At 40.8% G+C, this 22,953-nt stretch overlaps 1 protein-coding gene across 12 annotated transcripts in view; it reads left to right on the top strand.

Moving 5' to 3' along the window:
* The window catches only part of EHBP1 (EH domain binding protein 1), a 416,128-nt gene that overhangs the window by 46,435 nt on the left and 346,740 nt on the right, over positions 1-22,953 (top strand). For 3 of the 12 annotated variants that reach the window (XM_080686012.1, XM_080686022.1, XM_080686017.1), the window contains exon 1: positions 22,230-22,611. The exons of 1 other annotated variant lie outside the window; for it this stretch is intronic. The gene's annotated coding sequence lies outside the window, so the exon portion shown is untranslated. Of the gene's footprint in view, positions 1-22,201; positions 22,612-22,953 lie in introns of those variants that run through there. 8 more of the 12 variants (XM_080686024.1, XM_080686010.1, XM_080686011.1 and 5 more) reach the window with 7 other exon arrangements.

Below are 22,953 nucleotides of genomic sequence, written 5' to 3'. Positions count from 1 at the left end.
CTAGATGTTCAAGATTGTGGTATAGTCAGCGTTGGTTGCTTCTGAAGGCTGCGAGGAAGAATCGGTTCCTTGCCTCTCACCTGGTTTATGGTAGGTTGCTAGCAATCTTTGATCTTTGGTGTCCCTTGACTTGCAGATGCATCACCCCAGTCTGTGCCTTCCTCTTCACTTGGTGTTCTCCCTGAATGAGTGACTGTGTCCAAATTTTCCCCTTTTCATAAGGATAGCAGTAATATTGGATTAGGGCCCACCCTAATGACCTCATCTTAACTACCTCTGCAATTACCCTAATTCCAATAAGGTCACATTCTGCGGTACTGGGTGCTTAGAACTTCAACATATGGATTTGGGGGTGGGGACACATAACAGTCCATAATCCATCTTAATATTCCAGAAGTTATAAATGGCTGTACATTTCGCTCATGTGTTTGAAATATAGAGCTAAATATATGCTTACTACTAGGATGGGGGGCGGGGGATTGGTTTCAGAATTCCCTCTTTCCCATCACTGAGATCATCATGATGACTATAGGATAAAAGACTAAATTCTTCCAGCCTGAAAAATTCATACATATTCTGAAGCAAAAAATGGAAGGAAAATCAAAATTCCATCTATATAAAGGGACTGATTCTGTGCCTTTCCAATTAGAGAGGGAAACCCTTTGTTACTGTACTCTCAACAGGGACAGGAGAATACAGTACTTCTCTCTTCACTCCCCTGCTCTGAAGAAGGGCTCCAGGAAGGGGTTAATTCCTAATTTGACTTTTGAGAGCAACTTCTCCTATTGCTGATACAAACCAAGTGATCACATGTTGCTGCAAATGCCCACTTGCCCAGTGTGAATGAGGCTTTGTGCTGAACAAAAAGAAAGCAGTCCTACATTTAACCACAGTCTAGTCCTTTATGGGACAGACAGGAATAACATGCATGATTGCAGCCCACAAATAATGCACCTCATGTCATCTGCATTTTGCCTACTCTTAGGACAGAGGCTGCTATTCCTCAACAAGTCAGCGTTAATCCTGGACTCCTAACTCCAGAGCCAACTCTTGCAGGAGTGGCATTTCCCTTCACCTCTTTCCTCTCCTTGTATTTCCAGTCCAGCCAAGCATAAATTAGTGGGCCATTTCTACCCTGATCTCTGAAGCTCTAAAGATAGGGCGCTGAACTCACTAAATGATGAATACATGCCATATGGAGCTAACTGTAAGTTCTGATGTAAATTATCTCCGTATTGCTCTCTGCATTGCAGATAAAAAGTCCCTTGTGTCATCTCTTTGTACTGAGCTGTGTGTATCTGAAAACAGCTAAAAACCACTGAGAAAAGTGCAGCAATTCACTTCACCTAAAAAGAACTGGGTATTGCTTGTGTTAATGATTAGTAAATATTTTTTTTTAATTATTTGAGGTTATGCACAATTTATTTCATTTGGAGTCTCATATTTTAAGCCAACATTTGAATTCTCTTGGCCAACTGTATTAATAGTGCAGGGCAGTGTACAAGAGGAGTCAGATGACCCCAGTTTGAGTTCCTGCACTAACCATAACATTTGCCAAGCACTTATTGAGTACCAGGAACTGTTCTAGGCATTTTACACAAGTGATATCATTTCCTCTCCACAACAACTCTAGAAAACAGGTCCTGTTAGTGCCACTTTTATATAAGAGGAAACCATTCCAATAGTTACTAGAAGAGCTGGATTCAAATCCATGCTGTCAACCACAAAGGCTATGCTCTTTGCACTAATCCATGTGACCTCCTGCTTTCTACCTGTTTTGACTTGAAGCAGACACAGCCCATTTTGGGAGGTCTTCTTTTTCTTTATTCTTAAAGAGGGGGTTTGAGTTAAATATTCTCCAAGATCCTTTTCAGTTCTAAACATTGTCTTTCTGTGATCATGTTCTTTTTACTTTTCAAAATCTAAGGAAGCCTTTTAGTTAAATACTGCCTTTCATCTTCAAACCCTGAACATTACTGTTGATGAAGCTGGGGATCTTTCTTGTTTCAAAGACTGGAAATATAAAGTTTAGAAACTGTTTTGCCTTGGGCCCATCTCTCTGTTGACCAATGTGTAGTGTTCTAGTAGTACAAAAGGGACGTAGAAAATCCCAGTCATATTAGCAGAGATCTTGAGGTTCTCAAACAATGTATATGTGGGCTGTGTGGAAGTATGAACTGTTTATTATGCTCTGTGTAAAAGTATTAAGCTATTTAGGAATTCCAAGCAACCACTTGTTAGTTTTCTAATTTTGGGGATATTTCTACCTAGATTCAATAAAAATACATTTGTGATATGGCATATTAATTTCTCACTGAACTCCCCCAATTTTTATTTTTATTTTTTTAAATTGAATTTTAAGATAGATAGATAGAGAAAGAGACATTGATTTGTTGTTCCACTTATTTATGCATTCATTGGTTGATTCTTGTATGTCCTCTGACTGGGTATAAAACCCACAACCTTGGCCTATCAGGACAATGCTCTAACCAACTAAGCTCCCTGGCCAGGGCCAATTTTTCTTTTTTTTATGGATTGATGTGTTGACCTAAATACAGGAGGCCAGCTATGTTCTAGAAAACTGTTTGTAAGCATCCAATATAAAGAAAAAGGATATTTCTTTAAAGATACTCGTAAAATATTCTGGAATCTGCACAGAAGGGCTATAGGAAGATTAAGGAGACAAAAGTGATTGTGGATTGTGTCCTTATCAAAAAAGGATCCTTAAGTGCAATAAAACTCATCAATCTCACTGGTTAAAACCCAGATGTCTCAATGCATCATCCATAAGTTGTGGAAATAAGAAATATCAGTCAGTGTAACCTTAATAGAGAAAAAGTCAAGCATGATAGAAAAAAACAAAACAAAATAAAAGTAGGCTAGTTCAGAATCTATTTTTGATATATCTTCCTGAAACAAAATCTCTGTTAATATTGAAATAATTTTTAGCCAAAACCGGTTTGGCTCAGTGGATAGAGCGTCGGCCTGCGGACTGAAGGGTCCCGGGTTCAATTCCGGTCAAGGGCATGTACCTTGGTTGCGGGCACATCCTCAGTGGGAGGTGTGCAGGAGGCAGCTGATCGATGTTTCTCTCTCATCGATGTTTCTAGCTCTCTATCCCTCTCCCTTCCTCTCTGTGAAATATCAATAAAATATATTTAAAAAAAAGAAATAATTTTTAAAAATTGTAAGTGTCTATTTTCATTAATTAGAGTTAAAATCTTCTGGCTATGTTATGATTACATTATTATGAAATCCTGACTTTCCCCCAATGTAACCACTTTATTGCACATCTATCTGTCCCTGTGTTTAAAGTGAGTTTTAGCCCTTCATGCATGAATGATAAACACAAAAAACATTTATAGTTCTTACTAAAAAGGCAGTAGATTTTATAACTTTAGGAAGTGAAAAAACAGTTATTTGTCAGAATTCTTTAATATTTAATATTTCTTCATATGGCAGAATTTGCATGGATGTTGCTTTAAAATTTTCTGGACTTACAACAAATTGTGATAAATCTGCTTTTTAACCACCTGAATGTTATCTCTAGTAGTTGAAAATTTAGGGGTATCTGCCCAGGATTAGATGGTGTCTGACATCTTTTAGTAATCTGGAAAATTGTGAAAGCAGTCTGGTTAAAACAGTCACCATAGCATAGCAATAAGTGACTAGAGCCTCTGGGTTTCTCCTTTGGAGTAGTTTGAAAAGCCAACCTAAGAATGACCGAATGCAGGTGATTTTAAAAATAAGGTTTTTGAATTGAATAATTCAAAATAATTATTAAATAAGATTTTGAACAAACACAAACCAGTTATAAAGCCATGGAAGGCTCTAGTAGATTGCATGATTTATAAACTTTGTCACCCACCAGTGGTTGTTATTACGTCTCTCAAGCAAATACTTAACTAACCATAAACATTTAGTCTAGGTTAGAAAACTGGAGTAGACTGAAAAAGAAATTAGAGTATCCCTGGAAACCTGTTTCAAAAGAATAAGATCCTGCCCTCTCCCTACAAACTAATCAAATTTGAAGCCACAGTGTTTGGAAGTTCCTGGCTGATCTCAGCTGATATGAAAATGCCGGGAGAGGAGACAGGTGCAGTGATGACAAACAGATCTATACAGTTCTAGGTATTTTTGTCATTGTTAGCAAACCTTTGGAAGCCCAAATCAAGAGCCCTTGCATGCTCTGAGGTTAATTTAAAAAGTTGTTCCATCCAGAAAGAAGGCTTTAACTTTTTTTAAAAAGAGTAAACTCTCCTCCAAACCAATCTAAAGGGATGTTTATTCTTTACGTTTCACAAACCCACTGTATTAGGATTACACCGGACAGAAATAAAACAAAATAACTACGGCTTACATGATTATTTCTATTTCATATAAAAGAAGTCTGGTGGTAGGCAGCTCAGGGTAAATGTAGTGGTTCTACAAATTTGCGAGGGACCCAGGCTCCCTCCAGCTTGACACTTTACCATCCCTCATCCTCACAATCCAGGATAGATGCTGGAGCTCTATATTCCATCAACAGGACAGAGGGAAAATGAAAGGTACATTCCCTCCCTTTAAGGAGACTTCCTGGAAGTTACACACAAGACTTAGCCAAACTTGGGCACATAGCCATATCTAGCTGCAAAGGAGGCTGGCAAGTCTTCAGCTGAGTGGAAATGGTTTCAACTAAATTCTGGGATTTTTACTGCTAGAGAAGAAAAGGAGAATGGGTAGTCAGAGGTAACTGATAATCTTTGCCTCCAAACTTGGGTTTGGGATCCAGGAAAAATTAGAACCCAGATCTCCTAATTCTAAGTGTAGGGCACTTTCACATCTTAAATTTCTGTTAGAATATTATATTTTGCTGTACTCTCCAGCATATTCAGTTGTCTTGTGACTTTTGATTGAATGTAGTTTCTGGAAAATATAACTGATGAATGCCTTTGGACAACAGTCTGTTTCTATATTTCTTAATATCTGTTTTCTGAGGTAAATCATATACAATAAGTGTCACCCTTCATGTAACCAATTTAAAGCATACAATTCAGTGGGATTTAAGCATACACACACACACACACACACACACACACACACACACACACTAGAGGCCCAGTGCATGAAATTCAAGCATGGGGGTGGTGGGGGGTGTCCCTCAGCCCAGCCTGCACTCTCCAATCTGGGACCCCTCAAGGGATCCCACCAAGATCGGGCCTAAACGGGCAGTCGGACATCCCTCTCACCATCCAGGACTGCTGGCTCCCAACTGCTCGCCTGCCTGCCTGCCTGATTGCCCCTAACCGCTTCTGCCTGCCAGCCTGATCACCCCCTAACCACTCCTGTGCCAGCCTGATCGACACCTAACTGTTCCCCTGCCAACCCGATTGCCCCTAACTGCCCTCCCCTGCCAGCCCGATCACCCCCAGCCACTCCTGTGCCAGCCTGATCAACACCTAACTGTTCCCCTGCCAACCTGATTGCCCTTAACTGCCCTCCCCTGCTGGCTTGGTCACCCCTAACTGCCCTCCCCTGCTGGCCTGGTAACCCCTAACTGCCCTCCCTTGCCAGCCTGGTTTCCCCCAACTGCCCTCCCCTGCAGGCCTGGTTGCCCCTAACTGCCCTCCCCTGCAGGCCTGGTTGCCACCAACTTCCCTCCCTTGCAGGCCTGGGTCCCCCCCAACTGTCCTGCTGGCCTGATCATCCACAACTGCCCTCCCCTGCCGGCCATCTTGTGGTGGCCATCTTGTGTCCACAAGGGGGCAGCCATCTTTGACCACATGGGGGCGGCCATCCTGTGTGTTGGAGTGACAGTCAATTTGCATATTACTCTTTTATTAGCTAGAATATATATATACACACACATACACACCCAGAATTGTGTAACCATCACAACTATATTATTTTAGAGCATTTCATCAGCTCAAAAAGAAGCCCATACACATTAGCAATCACTCCCCCATTTTCCTCTTCCTTAAGTTCCTGGCAACCACTAATCTACTTTCTATCTCTATGGATTTGCCGATTGCAGACATTTCATATAAATGGAATCATACAATATGTGGTCTTTTGTGACTGACCTCTTTCACTTAGCATGTTTTCAAGGTTTATCCATGTTATAGCATGTATCAGTACTTCATTCCTTTTTATGATTAAATAATATTGTGTGGATGTACCACACAATTTGTTTATCTAGTCATCAACTGATGGAATTTGGGTTGTTTCCACTCATGGCTATTATAAACACTCATATACAAGTTTTTGTGTGGACATTGTTTTCATTTCTACTGGTATATATGTAGGAGTGGAATTCTTGAGTCATACGATAACTCTATGTTTAACATTTTGAAGAACTGCCGATGTGTTTTTCAAAATGGCTGTTCCTTTTTACAAGCCCACAAGCAATGTGGAAGAACTTCAATTTTGCTACATCCTCAACAGCACTTTGTACTGCCGGTCTTTGATTTTAAGCCATTTCAGTTGGTGTGATGTGGCATCTCAATATATTTTTATTGATTTCAGAGAGGAAGGGAGAGGGAAAGAGAGATAGAAACATCAATGGTAAGAGAGAATCATTGACTGGCTGCCTTGTGCACACCCCCACACTGGGGGATCTAGCCCAAAACCCAGGCATGTGCTCTGACCAGGAATCAAACCATTACCTCCTGGTTCATAAGTTGACACTCAACCACTGAGTCACGCTGACTGGGCTCACCATGGTTTTGATTGCCATTTCCCTGATGGCAAATGATGAACATCTTTTCATGTACTTATTGATTTATATATCTTCTTTGAAGAAATATCTCTTTAAAGCCCTTGCCACTTTAAAAATTGGATTATTTGTCTATTGTTGAATTTTAAGTGTTCTTTATATATTGTAGCTAGAAGTCTGTTATTAGTTATGTGATTTGCAAATATTTTGTCCTGTCTGTTGGCTACCTATCATTTTCTTGATAATGTCATTAAAGTACAAAAGTTTTAAATTTTGATAAAGTACAATTTATCTATATTTTTGTTGTTCATGCTTGTATTATCTTTCACTAATGGTTTTTTATATCTATCTATCTATCTATCTATTTTTTAAATATCTATCTATCTATCTATCTATCTATCTATCTATCTATCTAAAGACCATTGCCAACACCAAGATCACAAAGACTTATTCCTCCTTTCTGCTGTTTTAGCAGTTGACATTTAGGTTGAGGATCCATTTTGCATTAAAATTTTGTATGTGGTTGTTTTTGTACTCTTAATCTTCAGAATGCTTTAAAGAAATCATTGTGAATCATGGGTGTCTCTCTCTGAAGAGGGTTCAGACAACCTCATCATTTATACTCAAAAAGATTGAAATCTTTGAGCTGATTGGCCATTGAAGTTATATACAACTAGAGGCCCGGTGCACGAAATTCATGCACAGGTAGGGTCCCTGGGCCTAGCTGGCGACCAAGGCTGATGGGGGCCTTCTGGCTGCCAGCCGGGCGGGGCCTTCCTTCCCCAGCTTCCAGCTGCTGGCTGCCAGCTGTCGGCCGGGGCCTTCCTTCGTTCCGCGCTGCCCCCTGGTGGTCAGTGTATGTCATAGCAAGTGATTGAACTCCTGGTTGAACTCCCAAGGGGACACTTTGCATATTAGCCTTTTATATAGATACTAGAGGCCTGTTGCATGAAGATTTGTGCAATAGGCCTTCCTTCCCCTGGCTACCGGCACTGGTTTTCCTCCGGCACCCGGGACCCAGGCCTTCGCTCTGGCCACTGCCTTCAGTCTTCGCTCTGGCCGGAGTCTTCAGTCTTCACTCTGGCTGGAGCACCGCTCCTGTAGCTCTCTCCGCCCCGCCCCCCCGCCCCCTCATAGCAGGCGTCCCGCCCCACCCGGCTGCTCTGCACCTGCATGTGTGCTGCCCAGAGGCCTGGAGCGGCTGCCTCCATCTTTGTTGGGTTAATTTGCATACTCACTCCTGATTGGCTGGTGGGCATCGTGGAGTGATGGTCAATTTGCATATTTCTCTTTTATTAATGTAGATGCTCTATAAAAAGTAATATGTTCTATCAATGCTTTATTTGTTTATAATTTATCATAGATAATTTACAAAATGACTAAAATTGACTTATGGTTACTCTCCCCCATTAGAGCTGGGTAGAAGCAAAATAATTAGGAATTGTTACATTTAGGAATATCTTCCATGTTCCTAACAAACACTATTCTGCCTTCATGTTGACTAGGGGAATTATGACTATACACTTTCAATTTTTGACCAATCATAAAATTAAAGTTAGACAGAAATAATAAAAAATAGTCCCAACTGGGGAAACAAAAAACAAAAAACTTCTAAAGATAGCAAAAACTAGATTATAATGAAAACAACTAGCAAGAAATTCTAATTCAAAAAGCCTCTTTTTTTTATTGTCTAAAGTTTTACATATGTCTCCTTTTTCCCCAATTGATTCCCCCACCCCAGCCAAAAAGCCTCTTTTTTTTATTTCATACACATTTACTAAAGACAGAAATTTTTAAAATCACAGAAGTAGAGCTGGATGGGGTCTTAAGAGTTTATGTCTTCTAACCTTTATCTCCAGGGAGCAAAGTCTCATGTTCCCTTATTCCATTTTACAGATGAGGCAAATGTAGCAACTCTGTTTCATTTCTTGACTTCCTCAGTTTTGGCTTCTTTCTCAGATGGACTTAGCTAGCAGAGGTCACTCGCAGCAGAATATTCATCCTTATAGCTACAAATCCAAGAGGAAACTGCTTCTTTTTCCTAATCATTATATTTCTACCAATTGTCTGAGAATTGTGTCTGCTTGCCTTGACTTGGAGGTTTATATACAGTTGACCCTTGAACAACATGGAAATTAAGGTCACCCACTCTATGCAACAGAAAATTTTCATGTTTAACTTTTGACTCCTGAAAAACTTAACTACTCATAGCCTACTTGTTTTTTGTTGTTGTTGTTGTTTTTGCCATTATTTCTATATCTTTTTCTATTATATTTATTGGAGTAGCATTGGTTGATTACATTATATACATTTCAGGTGTACAACTTCATAATACAACTTCTGTATAGTCCACTGCGTGCTCACCGCCTCCCCTTGCCCCAACAAGTCTAGGCTCCTGCAATAACCATATATATGACCACCATTGCCCTCTTCATTTTCCTTCCCCTCTGGTAACCATAATTTTGTTGTCTGTATCTATGAGATTGTTGGTTTGCTGCTTTTTGTTCTGTATCCCACGTATGAGCGAAATCATACAGTTCTTGTCCTTTTCTACCTTATTTCACTTGGCACGATAGTCTCATGATCCATCCATGTTGTTGCAAATGACAATATTTCACCTTTTGATTTTGTCTTAGACTGTTATTTGAATATTTGATAAGCTATTACATTTTTTATAGTTTACACTTTTATTAGCTGTATATATTTTTCTCTGAAATAAGTTTATAATCCTTGAGTTATTTTTAACTCAAAACCTTCTTGAACATATTAGGCACTTGGTAAATATCTGCTTATATCAACCACCTGACTTGACACCGAAGCAGAGAATAGAACCTTCCACATAGAATCTATAATAATAAAAGCATAATATGCAAATTGACCGAATGGCCGAACAGTGGAACGACTATCCAGACGACCACGCTATGACATGCACTGGCGCCAGGCCAGCAATGGTGGGTGCAATGCGATTGGTCGGGGGGCCCCGCCATCGCCACATGATCACCCCACATTGGGAGGCTAAAGCCACTGGCCAGTAGGGCGATCAATCGAGGGGCAAGGGGAGGCCGGCCGGCTGCTGGCACCCGGGGAAGAAAGGTCCCAGCCAACAGCCAGAAGGCCCCGATCGGCCCTGAATGCTGGCCAGGCCTAGGGACCCTACCCATGCATAAATTTCATGCACTGGGCCTCTAGTATGAAAATAAGAGGGGAGTCAAACATGAGCCTCAAATTAGAAGATGATGGAGAAAATAGCCAGCAGGCCCATGAAAATCATGGTCCTAAATCTGAGCAAAGTAGTTCAAGCATATAAAAAGTACCAATGAAGACTCATCCTGCTCGGCCAGGGTGGCTCAGTGGTTGACCATGAACCCATGAACCAAGAGGTCACCAGTTTGATTCCTGGTCAGGGAACATGCCCAGATTGGAGGCTCAGTCCCCTAGTAGGGGGTGTGCAGGAGGCAGCTGGATCAATTTCTCTATCCTTCTCCCTTCCTCTCTTTCTAAAATCAATACAAGCATATTTTTTAAAAAAGAAATTTCATCCTTCTTTTTATGCTATATAATACAGAAAAGATTCCTAGGAATAGACTGTTTTGTGAAAGAAAAGTCTTCATTTCCTCCCCAAACTGAAGTGTGTCTATGGGCAAAATAGATCCAGAATCAAAATACATTAGAGTGCTAGAAATGAATTTATTCTGGGGAGAGTTTTCATTTTTAACAATTAGATATGATTTATAAACAAAAATATAGGTGGAAAGATTTTAGATAACATTTTAAAGAGTGTGGAATGACTTATATAATATCTTTAATCTAAGACTACAGTTATGCAATTTTAATAATTTTTATTTTTTTAAAAAGTTAAAACATTAAAGGAGAATTTAAAAAAGAAAATGGTATCACATAATCTTAATACCCTGGCATGAAGTTATTTGTTTATTCTCTTTGAGTCTTTATTCTCCGATAGATGTACTTTAAAATTTAAAAAAAAATTTTTTTAAATCATAGAATACATAAAAGATAAAAGCCAACCTTTAATTATTTACCTCTAAGAATATCTAGGAAGAGAGCTAAAATGTTTCTGAATAGAGGGCAGTGACAATAAGCTGCTATTATTTATACTTTAAAAAATTATTTTAAGGTGTCAAAAAGGGAAATTAAATAGGATGGGTATGTGTTTCTTACAATCCTATCACATTCTTATAACCAATTCATTCTTAAAAGTTGCATGTGATATAATATATTTGCAAATCTTAAACCATGTGCTTTTATTTTAAAAGCTCTATTTAAAAATCAAGGATACTCTTTACCTCCATTTCATTCTTCTCTTTTTCAGCACAATGACAATACTGTTCTAACCATTAAATATTATGCAAATCTTATGTCATCTTTAAGAAGATCTTAAGAACAAGAAAAAAGTTTATTCTTGGGGGTGAGTTAAATGTTTGCATGGTTTTCTTTTAAGATGAGCGAGGGCATGTATAAATCTTGAAAAAACATTAATAAATAAAACACAAATAAATAAATAAAAAAAGTTGCATGTGCACTCCAAGCATGCATCGATCAGATTGTTTTTGGCTAACATTTAACAAATTGCTGATTATCTCTATCAGACAATGTAATTTCAATTTTGGCATGTGTTAATTTGCATTTTTTATAGTTACAATAACATTACCTTGTAGTCATAATTTTAAAAAAATGGATCATTTTTTCTAAAGTGGTTCAATGAAAAAACAAACCAGGATAAAATAGTAATATAAATACAATTTAAATAAATAAATAAGCACAAATTGTAAACAGGACTCCAATTTAAATTATAAATCTGTGTGAGTTGTGACAAGTCTATATGTGACTTTACACAGGCAGCCACAAGGAAATAAAGGTATAAATTGAAAGTCCAACAACAAATATCCGAGAATTGAATTTCATTAAGTGGGCTATGTATTAATGTGAGTCCCTAGTGCATTGCTTTCATAACACTTTTCTCAGTTAGTTTTTGGGTCATTGTTAAACAAAACACAGTCAATAGAGATTTTCCAAAGCAAACATCAAATAATAGTTTCTAATTGATGAGGAATGTGAGCTCCATAAGGGCAGGGATTTTGTCTCTTTTGATGTGCTGCAGTCCCAATATTTAGCACAGTGCTTTGAGATTAGTAGATTCACTTAGTAGTATTAATTAGATAATTGTTAATAAATAAATGGGGTTTTCACTAAAAATATCACCAAAAAAATCAAAATAATAATACTATCATTTTAAGTTGTACACCTTGTAGCAAAACCAGGTACAAGTAACATTGTTGCCTCAAAGCTTGCAAAATCAGCTGAAAATTAATAAGATTTCAATAAGAGAAAGCAGAATGAACTGTTGCCAAAATTGTTTGATCAAATAACATTCCTGGGTGTTGCAGATAACCATAACATTCAGGGTTAAAGAACAATTGGTGTCATGCCTGCCGTGCAGAAGTTCGCTTCCCAGCATGACATGTATGAAGAAGTACTCAGCAGGTTACTCTATTTATCACTGACAATTGCAGGATTTGGGAATTATTGTTTTGTAAATTGTGATGTCATCTGGAGAGGAGGCCTGCGCAAGGTAGCTTGGTGAGTAGCCAGGAAGTGTGTTTTTACAAGAACACAAGAAGTTGAACAGTCAGCAAACAGGCCTCCTGTTTCTGATTCAGTTGTTCAAGGAAAGAGTGAATTTTGAAAATATAAGCAAGTTATGACCTCTAAATATACATCTTTTTAGCATGTGTTGTGTAAAGAAAGATGCACAAGCACAACACTCTCCTTTTCTACAATGAAGTATACTGATTAGCGGGGGAAAGGGGCTTGCATAAGTTGATGAAATGAGAAATGGGACATTAATAATGTCAAATAATTCCTTCTCAACAAGTATAGCTTAGCACTATATTCAGTATCTAAAATGGACTAAACATAATTTCAGGGATAAAATATCATGTTTTTTAATGTTGAAGACATAAGGATTTCCTCAGAAGACTGAACCATGGCACAAAATCTTAACTCTTGCTCAACAGTTGACTTTCTGTCTATGGAGAAAGATATTAGTGATTCATTATTGAGGATATTTAAACATAGCATCCAAATATGAAGAAATACCTAGTAACTTTCATGAAGTCCTCTTTGCATAGTTGGCTATGTTATACTCTCTCTAAGCCCAGTTACTAATTCGGTGACTTATAAAAACAGAGATCTGTGCCCGGCCAGCATGGCTCAGTAGTTGAGCGTCGACCTATGAACCAGCAGGTCATGGTTCGATTTCAGTCAGGGCATATGCCTGGGTTGTGGGCTCAATCCCCAGTGTGGTGTGTGCAGGAGGCAGCCGATCAATGATTCTCTCTCATCATCCATGTTTCTATGTCTCTCTCCCTTTCGCTTTCTCTCTGAAATCAGTAAAAAAAATAAATAAAATAAATTTTGTTTTTAAAGAAAGTGATCTGGGACAATATTGCAGCTCTCCTCTGATTTCTACGTGATCACCTTTGCCCTGGAATTTTTCTCCACCTCACCCTGCCCAGCAGATTGCCCAAACTGTGCATGAGTCAATCCTAGCCTCTGAAATTTGGGTTTATTTTATAACTACTCATCTGGGACAGGCTTCTGTAACAGGACTACGGTCCCTCGGCCTGTGCCCAGTGCCCTGTGGGGTTCTGCGTGATTTCAGCAGGCTGCTGTTTTTTGCACTGTTTGAGCTGAAAATGCTTTTGATTTAACATCACATTGGGGTGGTGGGCATATTCAATGCCCTTCAAATTTGTGAATTCCTACTGATTTTTTTTTTTGCCTTTCCTGTCCAGCATTATTATTTTGGAATATGTTAATTATATTATCTTATAAATACTAAATATAGTCATCAAGGAACTATTCAGAGGAAAACACTGGCTAACAGCTATATCTGATTACCTGGAATGTCTTCCAATTATTGAAAACACAGAAAAAAAAAAAAAGCAGATGCCAATAATCCTTGGTCAAGATTCCCTATTGAGTGACACATTATTCAAATATTTGTTTATTTCTTTAATGTGGAATGGGTAAAGTGTGTGTGTATCCTCTAAGGAAAATATAAAATAAAGAAGATTTCGATATGTGCAAAAAAAAAAAAAGATTCCCTATTGATTTTATAGATGAATTTATTGAATTTAGCAAAGACTTTCTCAAAAAAGGAATCCTAATTCTAACTCAAACCTTTGTTGCAAAAATCCAAATAATGGTCTACTTACTTGCAATGTGCAAATCATCTCTGATAACTGAATTTACCTTGGCATAGGGCATTTGTGGGCTACGACTTTACCATTATGAAATTATCTTGAGTAGTTTGAACAGTCAGACTGAGAGGATGGTACAGAATAATAGGAGTTGTCTGGAGTCAGAACTGATATTTAGCTAGTCCACAATAGAATAGCTGGACCAATGGTTTATGGCTGTCACCCACTCTAACTGATTACTACCTGTGCTGTGTTATTGTTAATATTTTGGGTATCCACATTTTAAATGTTATCGTTGCCCATGATATAGTCTCCAAGATTTCTGAGGATTTTAATTATTCAATATGGTGCTTCAACAGGAGTAAGGCTTACTGAGTCAGCAAGAGATGATACCTGTAGACTGGTTTCTGTCTGAATTTCAAGGCAGTCAAGGATGCTTCTCTCTCTCCACCAACCAGATCCAGGATGGCCTTTCCTAGATGCTGTGGAGCTGGAAAAAAAAAAAAAAATTTTAACACATAACTGAGGCCCCAGAATTATTGCCATGTCAGGTTCAGGGTGCAAGGTTTCATTGTGACTAACTTCAAAGATTCATTTATGGGTAACTGGAACAGAAACAATTTCACAAAAGGATACTCTGTTTTTAGTTGAAAGATGGTTATCTCATGCAGTTTTTCTAAGCTTTCATGTCAACCAAAGAACTTGGGTCCTATAATAACAGAGGGGGAAAAAGGCTGCCTTTTAAAAGAATAAACATAGGTTTCTATGTATTTTGTTGGAATTATTAATGTTAAGGTTATATAGTAGGTACAGGTCTCAATCTAAAAAACCTCAGGTTTGCAAAAAACATTATTTCATTTTTTCATAACTCAACCCAATATCTATTTCAAATTCTGATTTCACAAGGAGTGGCAGACATTTAATCATAGTCAGTTTGGCAGGGATTGCATCAATTAAATTGAGGAGGCTTACATAATATTAGGGTGTTAGAGGAAGGGGACAGAACATTTGATCTTTCTCCTCTCCCATGGTGACTCCCCTGAGAGTCCCAATCTGCATCATTCCTCAACAGCAGCCAGCCTCACAGATTGCATCCACCCGTGTCTATCAGCAAGGCCCCTTTAGGTCTGGTGGCTTCCACTGCTCTGTACCCTTCTGGGTGTCTAGGAATCATTATGTTGGGCTTCCAGAATCTCCGTGGTACTAGGTAAGGTTTCACTGTCCATTATAACTACCAGCCACATGCAGCTATTTAAATAGAAATGAACTAAAATTAAATAATATTAAAACTCTAGTTCCTCAGTTACACTAGCCACATTTCAATGCTCAATAGCCCCAGGGGGCTAGAGGCTATAGCCAAGTTCAGAATAAAACTTTCACCACATAAAGTTCTATTGAATAGTGCTGTTCTAAAGTCTTGGCTGGACTAGATACATGGCCCAGCTTTTTCTTCTCTTAAGAGTCTTGCCACCTCTTCAGGGCTCTAACAAGGAAAAAGAACATAAGTTCTCTCTCTTTCAGCTCTCAAATCCCATAGATCAGTGCTCGGCAAACTCATTAGTCAACAGAGCCAAATATCAACAGTACAACGATTGAAATTTCTTTGGAGAGCCGAAAACCGACTTCTGCGCATGGGCCTTGAAGTTTTCAATCGCACTGTTACGTGCGCACCTGCACGTGGTATTTTGTGGAAGAGCCACACTCAAGGGGCCAAAGAACCGCATGTGGCTCGCGAGCCGCGGTTTGCCGACCACTGCCATAGATAGATCCTGCCATTTCATGCATCCCTCTCCATGGCTTGTGCCAGAATAGAGTGAGAATAGGACAGTAAGTTCAGTTATAGGGATTCCCCAGCATCCAGCCTCTCATTACATTTCTTCCAACTTTCTCTTTCTTCTAGTCCAGGAAATGAATTTCTCATCTCTGGGAAAGGAAATTTTACTATTGTCTATGCCAGCACTGTCCAATAGGAATATAATGTGAGCCACATATATAATTTAAATTTTTCCGGTAGCCACATTAAGAAAAGTAAAGGGACAGGTGAAATTAATTTTATGCCTTTTCATTTAACCCAGTATATCAAGAATGTTATTTCAGGGAGAAACCAAGATGGCGGCATAGGTAAGCACCTAAACTGCTGCCTCGCACAACAATTTCAAAACTACAACTAAAAGACAGAACGGACACCATCCAGAACGACAGGAAAGCTGGCTGAGTGAAAATTCTACAACTAGAAGGAAAGAGAAAAGCTCACAGAGAATTGGAGGTACGGCAAAGGGTCTTTGTGCGCGCAGAGAGGAAGGGTGGCTGAGAGCCTGGCTGACTTTCTCTGGTGGAAGGGGGAAGGAAGCCCCTGACTGCACTGAACCCCAGTTCTGACTGCACTGAACCCGAGTCCCGGGCGAAACCCCGTGGACCCAGGCTCATACAGGGGGAGTCTGGACTGTCAGGTAGAGAGAAAGGCACCCGGAGACTCGGAGACCCGGGGGAGACCTGGGGGAGCCCCGGCAGGCAGGGTTCTGGAGGCGCACGCGCCAGTGTGCACAGAGACTGCGGAGGTTGCCACAGGCTTTCCCTAGCAGAAGGGAATCCGAAGCTCCTGACTGCACTGAGCCCCAGTTCTGACTGCACTGAACCCCAGTTCCAGGCGAGCCCCTGGGGACCCGTGCTCTTGTGGGGGGAATCTGGACTCTCGAGCAGAGACTCGGGAGCCAGGGAAGGCAGAGGTCTGCAGGCGCGTGCATGACAGTGCGCACAAAGGCTGCGGAGGTTGCCACAGGCTTTCCCTAGTGGAAGGGAGTCAGAAGCTCCTGACTGCACTGAGCCCCAGTTCTGACTGCACTGAACCCCAGTTCCAGGCGAGCCCCTGGGGACACACGCTCTTGAGGGGGGAGTCTGGACTCTCGGGCAGAGACTCGGGAGCCTGGGAAGGCAGAGGTCTGCAGGCGCGCACGCGCGCAAGGGCAAGGCTGACTGGAAGCCAAGACTGTCTGCTCCGCCCTGAGACTCCACCCCATCCAACCTGAGCACAGAGGCTATTGCAATTTGGCAAGTCTAATCCTATAAGGCTGTCTCCAGCACCGAACTTCTCCCAGCGTAGACACAGCTGATCCTTACAGCCAACAGGCCTGGAGGTCAATTCCTCCCAGTGATACCAACAACAATCAAGACTTAACTACAACAAGGCTGTACACACAGTCCACAAAGGGGTGCACCAAGAGTGTCCACCTCAGGTTAACTGGGGAGGCCGACCCACTGGGCCATATAGGAAACCTAGCACACAAATCTACCCTACCAACTCAGGGAAGCAGTGAAAATGTGGCGTCAAAGAAACATCACAAACGAAAGAAATGGAGGAAAACTAACGACTGGATATAGAATTCAAAACCATGGTTATAAGGCTTTTCAAGAATATCTTAGAAAAGGCTGATAAATTTAGCGAGACCCTCGAAGATATGAAAAAGGACCAACTAGAAATTAAACATACACTGACTGAAATAAAAAATATTATACAGAGACCCAAAAACAGAATAGAGGAACACAAGAATCAAGTCAAAGAATTGAAATACAAAGAAGCAAAAAACACTCAACCGAAAAAGCAAAAAGAAAAAAAAATCCAAAAAGTTGAAGATAGTGTAAGAAGACTTTGGGACAACTTCAAGCGTACCAACATCAGAATTATGGGGGTGCCAGAACAAGAGAGAGAGCAAGATACTGAAAACCTATTTGAAGAAATAATGACTGAAAACTTCCCCCACCTGGTGAAAGAAATAGACTTACAAGTTCAGGAAGTGCACAGAACCTCAAACAAAAGGAATCCAAAAAGGACCACACAAAGACACATCATAATTAAAATGCCAAGAGCCTTAGGATAAAAAGAAATAGTTGGAAAAACAACTACTGCAAAAACCATTGGTTAACATTTCAAAGTATTAACCTGCCATAGGGAGGTGTTTTTCATTGTTATTATTGATTTCAGAGAGGAAGGGAGAGGGAGAGAGAGAGAAACATCAGTGATGAGAGAGAATCATTGATTGGCTGTCTCCTGCACGCCCCCCACTGGGGATTGAGCCTGCAACACCAGCATGTTCCTTGACCAGAATGGAACCCAGGACCCTTCAGTCCACAGGTCGTCGCACTATCTGTTGAGCCAAACCAGCCAGGGCCACAGTGAGTTTTTTAAGTACATAAAAATTGCTGTAGCATTGTTAGAAGTAAATTGTTTGCTATAGATTTAAAAGAAATAAGTTCATCAGCAGTTAAAAATTGCAGTAATATTGTTGGGTAGTATGGTAATGGAAAACAATGCAAAAACCCTGCATTGTTATTATTGGGAGTAAATCTTATTACTATGACTAAGGCACAGATAAATTATTTTAGTAATTAAATCCTGCTATAATACCTCTGACAATTTTTAGTGCAAAAACTATAAAACCCAAAGATAAGAATTTTATCACCAGGAATGATAATTCAAATCTATAGTTGCATTTTATAGACTAGAATATTCATTTGGGGGGTTTCTGAAACAGAAAAGTTGCGTCTTTGAAAATAATTTCTATCATTTCAAAACTGTCATGGCAGAGAAGATTTAAAGGTTTTGGATGGCATTTTTCACTTATTTCTTCATATTCTAGCTTCACTGTAAGCTTGATGATATTTAAAGGCAAAATCAAAATTATTTTAAATATTGATGTCTCCGTTAAGTAAAACATCTATAAAATTTTGTGATCAACACTTGGGTCAAGTGGACAGGACAATTAAACTAACTTCCACCCACAGGTCTATTTTATGCAGATTAGGCCTAGGACAGAAGGAGATGATAAATCAAGACCTGAGTAAACAGAGGATTAAAAAGAGGCAGAACCACAGTAGGCAATTCCACCTTGGAAGAGGGAAGTCTCTGCTAGTAGGTTGGGGAACTGGGGGCCTCAAGAAAGGGTAACTTCTAGCATGCCAACAGATCTCAGCTAATAAATGACACACAAGGTAGTCATGAGGATTGAGGGTAAGTGAATTCTTAGTAATTATTATGAAATCCTGAGTCCACAGAAACTATTGGTGTTATACTGTTGGTAATCACTGAGTTAATAGGAAAGGAACAATATTAAATGCACTGTTTCTTTTGAGATCCTTTAGTCTTTGAGGTAGTGATGTTTGGTAGCAACTAAGTATTGATTGGAGTTCTGTTTGTTTTTTTTCTTGATGTTTGAGTTTGCTCCAAGCACAATAGTGTATATTATCAATTACCATTTATTGACTGTTTACTATGCGCCAGGTACTTTACATACATATCTTGCATCTTCTCAACATCCCAGAAAGATAGGCATGTTTATTCCTTTGACAGAATACGAAGCTGGAACTCAGAGATTTAAGTAATTCATATTGCTTTCTTGCATGCATGCTGAACATCTGTTTATGAAAACTCTTAGAGAACAGGGGCTGTATCTTTTATGTACTAATAATAGTATTTAATGTGACCAACAATCAGTTGATATTCAATAATTATCAGCTTCCTGGGCAAAATACATTAAAATATTCTATATTGAAGGTTCTTCAATAAATTTAGTTAGTAGACAGGTTATTTTATTTTTTTTAAAAAGTTATGAGGGAAGAAGTAGCTGCTCTGTGGAGCTTCCAGGAGCCAGCCTATGAACTTGAGCTCAGCAGCTGAACAATGTCAAGGTCTGCTTCAATTCCTTGGTCTCTTCTTAGCTACCTCTGCAGCAAGACTGAAAAATAAGAGTTTATATCCAAGAAAAATACTTCTCCTACAAAGAAGAGCTGTCTTTTAAGAAACTCTTTGTTGGTCTCTTAAGTTTCCTACAACTTGAGAAATATTTCCTGGGGGGTGGGGGTGGGGGTGGCTCAGCATAGTTCTTTTATTCTTTTTTTAAAGAAAGGTACTTACTTAAAACTGGTTGCTTTTTTTAAAAAAATATTTTATTGATTTTTCACAGAGAGAAAGGGAGAGGGATATAGAGTTAGAAACATCGATCAGCTGCCTCCTGCACACTCCCCATTGGGGATGTGCCCGCAACCAAGATACATGCCCTTGACCGGAATCGAACCTGGGACCCTTCAGTCTGCAGGCAGACGCTCTATCCACTGAGCCAAACCGGTTAGGGCAAAACTGGTTGCTTTTAAGATAATTTCTTTACAATAAAGTTTCCTTTTTTTTTTTTTCTTGAGGCAGGGACATAGTATTAAAAGAAACCAGGATGACCACATGAGAAAATTTGAGAACTTCTGAAGAACAATAATAAATAGGATGCAAAACCCTCCTGATCATCACATGGGTTGTTTCTGAAGGGCAACTTAGATTAAAATAGTTTGATTATTTTTCTAAATTAGCCATTTCTCTCTCTCTCCCTATCCCTTCTTCTCCCTCTAAAAAAAAAAAAAAAATCAATAAAATCTTTAAAAAATAAATTAGCTATTTAAAAAAATCCATACACTTTAAGTCTGTTAATGATGCAGAATATATCACGGTATCTATAATAATAAAAGCATAATATGCTAATTAGACTGGGCAGCCCAACAGCAGAACGACCAGAGGACCTTTCAGACGAAGTTGAACCCCTTGCATGAATTTCGTGCATCTGGCCTCTAGTTAGATCATAATGGCTGTAGGTAGGAGTGACTTAATAAACCAACTCAGGTTTACTAAGATATACACAAAAAATAAGAATCAATATAAGTACTATGGTTGTCTTAATATTTTATAATTATTATGATAGCAAAATAAGTGATAATCTACTCTAGTATGTCCTTTTCTGTAAAATGCACATTGGTTTACTTTCTGTACTGCAATGGAAATAGAATTAGATACTGGATTCAAGCCTTCTGTCTCCCCATCTCTGTTGATTCTTCAACATCTGTCTTTCTCCTTTCTCTTTCCCTGCTATCTCTATAGGTGTGCTCAATTCTTACCCATCAATGCTCTTCTGTGGAGTCTCTCAAAGAATCAATCATTCTCTATACCCTAACACCTTTCAAGCTACTTTGTCCATGCATCCTACTCTCCTGTCCTTAGTAAGATTAATAACCCTTAGTGTTTCCAGAACCCATCTGCTTATTTTTTTATATGTTAGCTTCCTTCTTTTTTGAAACTACATGGTGTCCCAAAAAATGTATACACACTTTAACAGCTGATAGCTCAATTTTGAAAATGAAATGTATTTTAATAAATACTGCCTTTATAATTATTCAAAGTGTGTGTATATATTTTTGGGGGGACAACCTATGTTTGCCAATTGCTTGTAGGGTGCTCTTACTTCTCTGACCATTCCTTCTCCGTCTCTTTCTCGCTTTACTCTGCTTATTCCTTAAATGTTGGGATCTTCCCCCCCCCCCCCAAATCCCATTCTTTGTCCTCTTTCTCTACACCAGACGTCTGTGGAGCAACTAAAATTGAAAGCAAATTTGTAACTGGACATTTTTTTTTTCCTCCTTGGGAAAGCGTCTATGAGCTTTCATCGTATTCCCAAAAGAGTCCTTGGCTCTTTTAAGGTTAAGTTACCCCTGCCCTCACACTCTTGTTAGATTATTTTATCCTCCCCTTTGCCTGTTAACTACCTTTTTTATATGCCAGCCACTCCCAAACCCATATACAGTTCCTACCAGGGGAAAAAGACCCACAAGATTCAAGGAAATGTTGAAAAATCAGAACAAGAAGAAATTGCACCGTAAACATTTTGTGTCTAGCTTGTGTCATTGAGTCCCGTTGAGGACCAGTTGATTGAATGTTAGGCGGGGACTGGCAGGGTCATAACTTCAATCTGTCTGGAGAAATCCGGTGAAAACAAGGCTGTGTGCACAAACACCCTAGTTGCTTAGTGGCGGAGGAGAGGGCGCACCCAGCTCCTGGGGTGGGGATAGGAGACGAAGAGAGAAAACCACAGCAGCCAGTGGCTGCCCACAGCTGCAGCGAAGGCAGCCCCGCGCTCTCCCACCACCGACTCAGCCAGGAACCCCTCCCGGCACCCGGCTCGCGGTTGACAGGCATTCACCTTCAGCAACCACGTTCCAGTTCGCCATAAACACTCCTTACTCCTCCTGCCTATCGCTTCCCTCTCCAAGCCAATCAGAGGAATGGGCGGGATCGTCCTTAGTAAGTTCCAATTTTTTTTTTTTTTAAATATGAAGGGTAGATTGGTGTACAGCGTTCCGGCTGGGGGAAAAACACCTCCAGAGCTTGGGAGTGGAGCCCCTGTGATGGGCACCCGGATAGGCCAATGAGAAGGCCTCGCTGATCAAAGGGTTGCCGCCGAGGTGGGCGGGGCACGCGCGGGGCTGGCCAACGGCGGCGAAGCGGACGGCGGTTGAGCCGCTGTGGGTAGGGTTAGTGTGAGAGGTGCGGCGGGGGAGGTAATGATGATGGTGGCGGAGGAGGAAGGCGGGGGAGGGGGTGCTGGGCGCTGAGCGCTGAGCGGCGGCTCCGGCAGGGTTTTGTCGGGTGGGGGACGCTCGCGGGGCGACTCCGTCCGGGAGGGGGCGGGCGTGAGGCGCGCCGTCCGCCCGAGGGGCTGCAGACCCGGGCTTCCTCGAGCGCCACGGCTGGCTCGGCTGTTCCATGTGGCTCCGGCGGGGATGGAGGACTCGGTGGCGGTGGCGGCGGCTGCTGCTGTGGCGGCGACGGAGGAGCAGCGCTGAGGCGGGTACGGGGCTAGACTCAGCCCGACAGCGGGATTAGAGGTGTGAGGAGGGGCCGGGAGTGGACGTGCGGCGGGGGCCGGGGCGAGGGGACCAGGCTGGAGTCTTCTGGCATCGCCTGGGTGACAGGGACCGCGGACGGGCCGCCGCCTGCCTCCTCAGGGGGGCAGGGGTCTGGGCTCCGTGCGGGAATGGAGGAGGCTCCGGCGGACTGTTCCTGAGGATGGGGGAGGGAGGCACCGCACCCTGTACCCCGCACGGTGCACTTGCCCCGCTGGTCATCGCTTCTCGCCCAGGCAGGAGTTTCCATTTCTCTCCGGTTGGCAGCGGAGGTGAAGGAGAGCCCAAGTGGCCTGGAGCCGGGACGTTGCCCTCCCTCTGCCT

This window comes from Plecotus auritus (assembly GCF_963455305.1).
Source record: "Plecotus auritus genome assembly, chromosome: 8".
Lineage (NCBI taxonomy): Eukaryota > Metazoa > Chordata > Mammalia > Chiroptera > Vespertilionidae > Plecotus > Plecotus auritus.
The sequence above is the reverse complement of the archived record's forward strand: the minus strand, read 5'-3'. Positions and strand labels throughout refer to the sequence as shown.